The sequence below is a fragment of the Gavialis gangeticus genome, unplaced genomic scaffold (genome assembly GCF_001723915.1).
Source record: "Gavialis gangeticus isolate Ggan-Ray unplaced genomic scaffold, GavGan_comp1, whole genome shotgun sequence".
NCBI classification, from domain to species: Eukaryota; Metazoa; Chordata; order Crocodylia; family Gavialidae; genus Gavialis; species Gavialis gangeticus.
The window spans coordinates 37,509,907-37,518,824 of record NW_017728996.1 but is presented as its reverse complement, the minus strand read 5'-3'; positions in this window follow the sequence as shown (position 1 = coordinate 37,518,824).

The following is an 8,918-nucleotide window of genomic DNA, read 5'->3' as shown; positions in this document are numbered from 1 at the left end:
AGAGAAGGCTGAGAGGTGATCTTGTGGCTGCCTACAAATTAATTAGGGGGGCGCAGCAAGGAACCAGAGATGCTCTGTTCACCAGGGCGCCTCTTGGGGTAACAAAGAACAATGGTCACAAATGGGCAGAGAACAGATTTAGGCTGGACATTAGAAAGAACTTCTTCATGGTAAGGGTGGCCAGAATTTGGAATGGGCTTCCAAGGGAGATGGTGCTCTCCCCTACCTTGGGGGTCTTTAAGAGAAGTCTGGATAGGCATCTGGCTGGGATCATCTGACCCCAGAACTCTTTCCTGCCCAGGGCAGGGGGTTGGACTCGATCTGTTGAGGTCCTTTCTGACCCTAGCATCTATGAATCTATGAAGCATGGTGCAGTAACTTCCCATATTGTGCCACAGTGCATGGCACACAGATACTTTTAGCTGCTACTTCACCATAGTGGCACACTAAATGGGGGAGCGTGCTGCTACGGCAAAGTAGCTGCTAGTCACGTGTAGACTCAGTCATTGCTACGTCATCATAGCGCATTTTACAGTGACTTAATACGTCGCAACGGCGATGTAGGATGACATGTAGTTGCACCCTGCGTGAAAGTTACAGGAATCCTGGGGCTACTTCAACTTATGTCCTACCTGCCTTAAGAAATTAGGACTTTCAGCCACCTTTCTTCTCATACCACACTCCATTCCTGCACCAAGATGAGTAACTGAGAACTTCAGCCATTGGCTTTAGTGGGAGTGCCCATATGAATAAAAGTTTGCAGGATGAGTACCTAATTGTTTCAGAGTCAGACTCTTCTTCCAAAGCTAATAAATTAAAGCTCTTGAATACAATGACAGTAGGATTGAGTCCTGAATCAGATGATAGCTCAAGAGTTCAAGAGTTAGAACTGTTAAAAGAATAAATCTCCCATTCACTGAAACAAAAGGTTTAAGAAATCTTGCCTTATTGGTCAACATTTCTTTTGCTATCTGTCAGGCTGTATAGAAAATAGAGTGACTTCAATCTTCCTGACTTTTGCATTTGTTCTTTAAGCCTCATTTTTGTTCCATCCTTTTAATTCAACTGGTTTATAGTTGTCCAAACAGAAAAAATCACTAGTTGGTGTCTGACATGTTACCTCTGCAGTGTATGAACATATTGTGATTTCCACAGCACTGAGTCAGCATTCTGATGATTTAGCATTTATATTCCCGACAGCTGTTTATCCCTCTCAATGTAATTTCAGAGATAAATGTCCAGAAGGGATTTGGTGCCCCAGATCTATCAGAAAACATATTTAAGATATTCTGTGGTATTTAAATCATAATAAAATCTATTATTCAGTAATCTTAGGACAAAAATAGTTTAAATTTTGGACATTAAATAACTTATCATTTAAATAATTTGCAAGGTTTAACATAACTGATTGAGAAATCAAAATAAAGTATATTTTCCCCTGAAACCTAACTTAGCAGTCTCCAGATGCAGTATTTATATTAAAACTGCTGTCAAAGTTCTTTATCTTCCCTTTATAACTTTCTTTTGGAACTGAGGGAGAACGAGAGCACTAATTAGAAAAGAGCTTGTAAAAGCAGCACATATAGGGCCAAACTGATTCATGCAGTAACTGGACTTCAGACACCTTACTGAAGCCTGAAACTGTATGGATAAATTTGACCTACAGAGTAGAACCTGAAGTTTCTCAGCAACCAATACATCAAATATGTATATGAAGGCTCATTAAGTAACCACAGAGGGATATACTGGCAAAGGATACATAAGAATGGCTACATTCAGGTGCCAGCATTCTTTAGCTATACTGTACTTTTTTATCCTTTCAGCTGCCCAGTGAAGCCTGGTAGTTAAATGAAGACGATGGGGCATAAAGTATTCAGGTTCTACACCATTATGTGCAGAAGTATTCCTTTCATTTCCTTTCCTATCTTGCGAGTTTTTGCTGTCCAAAGTACCACAATACAAAGGTACCAAGGGTCACCATTGTGTCTCCAGATTCAATAATGGAGGTACAAAAAGATGTAACTGCATCTTCCTGTACCAGCGCAGCCCCTATCCCCTAAAGAGGTACACCCTCTATGTTATTGTGGCTGTGCTCCCTTGGGGTTTTTACTATGGGGACTTCCAAAAAAGTGAATGATGAGAGGTTACTAAGGAAGGCACTGAATCAACACCTCTCTCCCAGCATACTTTCATACTGCCTGCCATGCCATCTTACATGACAACACTGCACACCTTTCAGCTTGTATTGGCCACTTGAAGCCACTTAGGCATTGACAATTATGTTGCTACAGCCAATCCATTCCATAACAGACATACTGCCTTGAGATCCCTCCCTCAGGAGTTATAGCACCATAAGGAAACACAATACATGAGTGAATTTGGCCAAGTATATTGTAGACCTGTCAACATAGGAAAGATCATGCTAAATTCTGCCAGTATTCCACTTAGTATCCTGCTTGTGAAAGTAGGCAGTACCAGGTGCTCTGCACAAAAGTGCACAAGATCACATAAGCCACATCCAGATAAGCACAGCTGTACAGTATGTAGTGGTGCAGTCATGCCTATGGCACCACATACCACATATTCAGATGCTCTTTGCACTACAAGGGAGCACTGTGGGGATTTTTTTTTGACTGGATATCCAGGAGTCAAAAAAAAACCCACGTCAAAAAAAAGTGGAGTGGCACACGTGGGGGCAGTGCATGCTGCTCAAAATGAAAGCCTGGCTAACCAGAGCCACACTCCAGCTGCTGGCCAGGCTCCATGTGGCAGAATTACTGCTGCTGTAGCCCCAGGACCCCAGGTAAGGCTGCTGGGGCCAGCCCAGTGCTGGCTCCAGCCTCTCCTACTCCACCCAGAGTAAACTGCCATCTGCCGGAGGGCACAAGGCACAGGCATTCCCTGGGGACAGGTAGCAGCAGTACAAGGTGTCCCGCTTCTACTTGTCCCCAGGAAACCAAATGTCCATGATCATCTGGATGAGGCCAAAGAGATACTTGTGGAATAGTTTCTCTCCAGGTGATGTTTCTACCTCACTTCAGCCAGGTAGCAGATGGCTAATTATCTGAAAGAGGAGGCTTTGTTTGACTGGGTTTCTCATTTTCCATATAAATATTAGCTCCAGGTATTCAAATCTAAGTTCTTGACCGTAATCATCTCAATTATAACTGGCAACAAGTTCAACAGGTTAATTATGAATTTTACGAAAAATATCTTAAATGTGTTGCACTTTATTCTCAATCTGCATTTGTTTTTGTATTAGGAGAGAGGGTAAAAACACGCTGTTGCTTTACCTACTCCATGCCATTAATGGTTTAGTGTCAACTATTATTAACTGTACTTCCTATTATCAGTTACCTCTAAACCAAGTGGTCCCATCTTTTCTCAGTCTTTCATAGAGAAATCTTTCCTGTCTTACATTAGTAATCATTTTATTTCCTAAGGAATTTCCTTTCCTAATTCTTGTCTACTTCACTTTCTACTCCTGTTACAAGTTTTTGAGATAGGGTAGAGTGAACTGGTATAGCATTTAAATGGGATTTAGTTATTTATTTAGATAATTAAATGATAACATTTCAGTATTATTTTTCAACTCATTCCTTATAATGCCTTCTAGTATTTTGATGGTCTATTGACTGCTGATTGAGTTGGGGTTCAAGTGAGTTCTCTATAATAGTGAGAGATCTTAACCCCCCCCCACCCAGTTGGGCACCTATAGACATGCTGTGGGGCTGCTTCAAGGCACTGTAATTACAGCGCATCAGAGCAGACTATTAATCAAGTCTGCTGGAGCGTGGTAATTACTGTGCTGCAGCCAGCATCCATGTCTCATGTATTAGTGTCCCTATGCTTCAAAACAGCAGAAGGGCGCTTGAACTAAAGCTTGTTTGATGAGTTTTAATTTACATGCCCCCACCGTCATTTTGAAGCATGGGGATGCTAATACATGAAACGCTATGGCACTTTAATTAAAGCGCCACCTCCCCCCCAGAGTACATGTAAAAGTGCCCAAAGATACCAGATGAGCTTAGCTCCTCATGTAAATCACTGACCTCTGAAGTGTAACATCTGGGGTTATAATGAAGAGGGAAAAAAGGTAAAATGATATAGCTATCACTATTTTAATTAAATATGAAAAAAATATTAAAAATATAAGCAGCACTTTTTGGCATTAACTTTTTCAATAAGACTCCTAGCATCCAAACATGGAATGGCATTGTCCAGGACTTATCATACCAACTCTTATTCACATCAACAATAGATGCAAGTAAGACAGCCTACTGATGTGGGCATACCAGACAGAGTCTTAGTCCAGAAAATTATTTTTTAATTCTATCAGTTAAAAATAATATAATTGTGAGATTTCTATTTATAGCTAATTGTATTTGTGCTATGAATGATCCCAGTCTGAGTTTCTCCTCAAAGCCCTATGGTGGCTTTGCCAAACTTGTTTGTTTTTTTTAACCCATGGCATCATTTCACGCCATAAGCTTTATCATCTCCCTTGTCTAATATTATAACATATCATACATTATTAGGAGGGTCTCACTGAGGAGAAAAAAAGGACTTTTTTTTACAGTGAATTACATTTTTTGTTCTGTTTATAAACTGTGGCTGGTGCTAACACTATGGATATGCATAAAGTTTTACAGGTAGAAAATAAGAAATGATCCTTAGAAAAGAACCATACAATTTGTTGTGATATGACAAAAGAGAAATTACAAAATTGAACCATGATTCTTAAACTTGTTTTCAAAACTTTATCTATATTTACTACCAGATCCCAGGCTCTGTGACAAGCATCTATTATAATAAAACTTTCTTAAACCTTGACATCCAATGTATTTTATATGACTGTGAAATATGGTACACAAAGGAAAATGTACAAGTAGAAGACATTAACCTCTGGGGTGTATTTATGAAAATTTATTTAGACCATTTCTCCACAGATTTTGCATTCCTCATGCACAATAATGTCTAGGCTGCTCAAGAAACATTAAACGAATCTTGAGATTTGACCGTCATTAACATTAGCTTGATATCTTCTGCCTTTTCAAATCTTTTCAAAACCTTTTATCTGCTTTAGTTACTTTTTAAATAAAGTAATGTTTCAAATGTATGGCTCTCAGGGTGTTAAGCAATCCACATAGATATAAAAGTATAGAGAAGAACATGCAAGAGGGTCAATATAAGCAACCTGTTTAAAAGATTATCTGGAATTCCAAGTTTAATACCTTACTTAATCTATTTGTAGATAATACAATTTCTTGTTTATAGCTCAGTCCAATAAAAGACAGTAATGCTCTGACCTGAAATAGTATCAGGGTGTTGTATGTTTTTATAAATTGAAAAACCCAAAGAATTAAATGCAGGTTTGGGAAAGTTTTATATAGGACCAAATCCCAACATTGTTCCATTGACTACAATCAGCCTAAACCAATTTGAACCAACTGAAGATCTGGCTCCATTTCACTGAGAAATCATGCACTTAGTTAATAGATAATTGCCAGATTTTACAAATTTGCCCTAAGATACATTTGACTACAAGCTGTTCTGTATTTTTACGGTATACAAGGGATCTTGGTCCATGACTTGGGCTCGTACACTACAGCAATAAATGGTGTAAGTAAATACAATATATTCATTTTGCAGAAAGTAAATGGTAATATTTGGTGGTTAATGGTAATAGCAGTAGTGATTATATGATGGTAGTACTGAGGATGCCCTACCTAGATTGTACACACACATTAGGAGACATTTCCTACTCAAAATAGTTTATTATCCAAGTATGCCTCTGAAATTATTGGTTTGATAAGAGGGATGCAGTAGCATTATTACACTTAGCTTTACATGCTCTTTATCTTAATGTGCTGATAATCCATAAAATAATTTTTATATGATACTTGTGTTGTTACTTTTGTGATTTTTGGGATTCAGTTTATATTGGTAGAAGCTTTAGCAAAAAGCAGGCAACTTAATTTTCTTCCTTAATCTCTCTAAGTAAGGCCAGTTCTTGAGGTAGAGTGGCTCCCTGAGAACTTTCTGGCTAAGACTCCTGAAGGAACCTATGTAAACCTTTATCAATAAATAAATGACACCAGGAATATACCCAGACCTGGAGTCACTGTTTTCTCCTTAAATGATAAATCCATGCAGACCTCTGCTACTTGTCAGCAAAGGGGCAACAGATACAAGAAATATGAAAAGGCTTTTCCTTATCCCTAGAGATAGATAAGCAGGGCAGTTCCCTTTTATGTTGCATATCCATTAGACACTGCGGCTCTCTCAGTGATGCAACAGTTCTTCCTGGCCTCTCACATCTCCCAGAGTTGGGTAGATGCCTGGAATGCCACCATTCTCTGACTTGTCTTGGCTGCAGGAATGAACTCCTGGCCATTTTTATGTCCAGATACTGAGTATGGAGTCTGTTTTATAGCACAGGTCAAGAATAGGGGATTCATGGAAATGGCTTCATGCAGTTAAGCTACCTTTGACCTTCCCCTATTTGTGCTCCAAGCACAGCTCAAGCAGCACAGAAAATTGGACCCAAGATATTTTCTCTTTCAAACAGCATGTATATAGTACATTGCTATGGTAATGGTTACTATGGTATGTGCCTTTTATAAAATAAAAGAGCTCTATGTAGTGTATGTTAATTTGTGTATATTAATAACTATGTAACATAGTTAATTTATGTAAATAACTCCTGCTTAATTCAAAGCTGCCTCTTAATTATTTACTTAAATTCTAACATACTATAAAATGAATTACATTTAAAATTTCTATAGAATAAAAACCACTCCTGGGAGATGGAAATTTATATACTTGGGACTCATGTCGGATTATTAGTTTCTATTCTTGGCTTTCTAAGAACACTGTACTTGCTATTTGTCACTTGTATTCCTTTTGTAATTGCTTTAAAATACTATTAAATTATAAAAAAAATAAGATATGATATGTTATTTGCTGCCAGCATTGTTACATTGTATTATTAATACAATTTACAAGTGATACATTTCCATTTAGCACAGGAACATTAGTTAAAAATGCCAACAATAATTCCATATTATTATACTAGCCAATTGCCCGTCATGAATGGGGGCGGGGGGCGGGTGCTGGGATGGAGTGCCGCCACCTAACGCCCCATGCTGCCACTGTTCTGCCTCTTACAGGGAGCAGGATGGGGGAGCCAAGGCCAGCAGCGCTGACCTCAGCTCCCTGACCCTCTGTCCGGTCCTTGGTGCAGCTTCAGAATCATGGCGGTACTCCCCAACGCTTGGAGCACTCCGACTGGCTGTTTCCATCAGCCAATTGGAGTGCAAATAAAGCATTACTGATGGACAAGCGGACAGACTTAGGCTTTAGTAATTGTGACCACCGGGACTCGAACGTATGGTCATGTGTGGCCTTGGTTCAAGTGGTTGATGGTATACACCCCCCAGTCTCCAGTAAGCCACCAAGTAGGTGTCTGCTCTTCGAGTAGCCTTCCCCAATCTTGCCTGCCATGACTTTGAATGTTCCCCAGTGGTGGGGTGACTACTCGGGGTTTCTTGGCGGCGTGATCTCTGTCCGGCGGATCACTGGGTCTTCCTGGCCACACTCCCACTCTTGTCGCATCATGGAAGTCTTGCACGCCCCTTCCCATCTTGGGTAACTGGTTATCGGGATGGACTTCCTAGTTCAGCCTTGCAGCCGGTATTCCCCAGCCTTGTAACCTATTCCCTTCAGGGTATAACTCCTGGCTAGTACTTTAAACAAAAATAGCAGAGCCCATAATGGCTCTGAGGTGGCTACTTCAGCCATGGCATTTACTCATGCCTCTCAACCCCTCTAAATGGGGAAACATAAAGGAAAACACAAACTAACAATCTACTCTGTTGCAAAGGGGAGCAGGTGTAGCCCCTACCTGGCCCCCATGTTGGGGTGTCTGGTGCTTTATTCCCTAAATCTCTCCAGGGGATAATCCCCACCTGGGGCCATGTACCCGTGACCCCTCACTCAGGTCGCCTCTCCCCCTCTTTCCAGCTCTTCTACTGTTACGGCACCACTCCTCTTCCCTTTATTTAGTGGCATCACTACTCGGGTACCTTGTGGCCCCTCTGTGTATGACTGGTCACTCCTCACACCCAGGAGTGGCACTCCGCCTCTTCATAGCCCTTCACGCTGCTCCTGTGTGAAGCCGCTTGAAGAGGGGTTTTCTTCTGCCTTCCAAATGTCCCCACTCCTCCCACCTGTTAAGGTGTGAGACATCACGTCCCTCTCTCTGCTTCTTCCTCTTCTGCCACCTCTGCCGGCTGCAGGAGCTTTCCCAGGTTCGTCCTCTCTCTCCGGCAAGCTGTTCCTTGCTGCGGTTGTCCCAGTCTGTGGCCGGGACTCCCTCTGGCTTCTTGTTAGCAAAAGCGGGCTGTTCTTCAGTCTCCCTGCAGGACTCCCAAGAGGCACACCGTGGTGGTGCCTCCCTCGGGTCCATTTTCCCTCTCTCCCTTCCTCCGCTGATGGTTTTACTCGTACCGGCCGGTAATTGCCGGTGATGTCATCGACCGGCTGCAGCTGTATGAAGGCGGGGCTGACAAGCCACACGGGTTTCCCTCCTTGTTCCAGCTGCTGGTAAGTATTTTCTTTGTTTTATTTTTATGTTTGTTTTCTTTTCTTTGTGGGGATTTTTTTCCCCATGGTTCCCTTTTTTGGGTATGGGGTCCTTCCTCCCGCTCTCCCCCGGGACAGTCATATAAGAATTTCTCTTTCTTAGAAAGGAATTATTTATAATCCTTAGCTTACAGAAAGAAGGGGAAAAAAATATTGGCCACGTAGAAGCTGATCGGGCATTCGTGGTGCTCTGGTATGGTGCCAGAGGACTGGAAAAGGGCCAATGTGGTTCCCATTTTCAAAAAAGGGAGGAAGGAGGACCCAGGAAACTA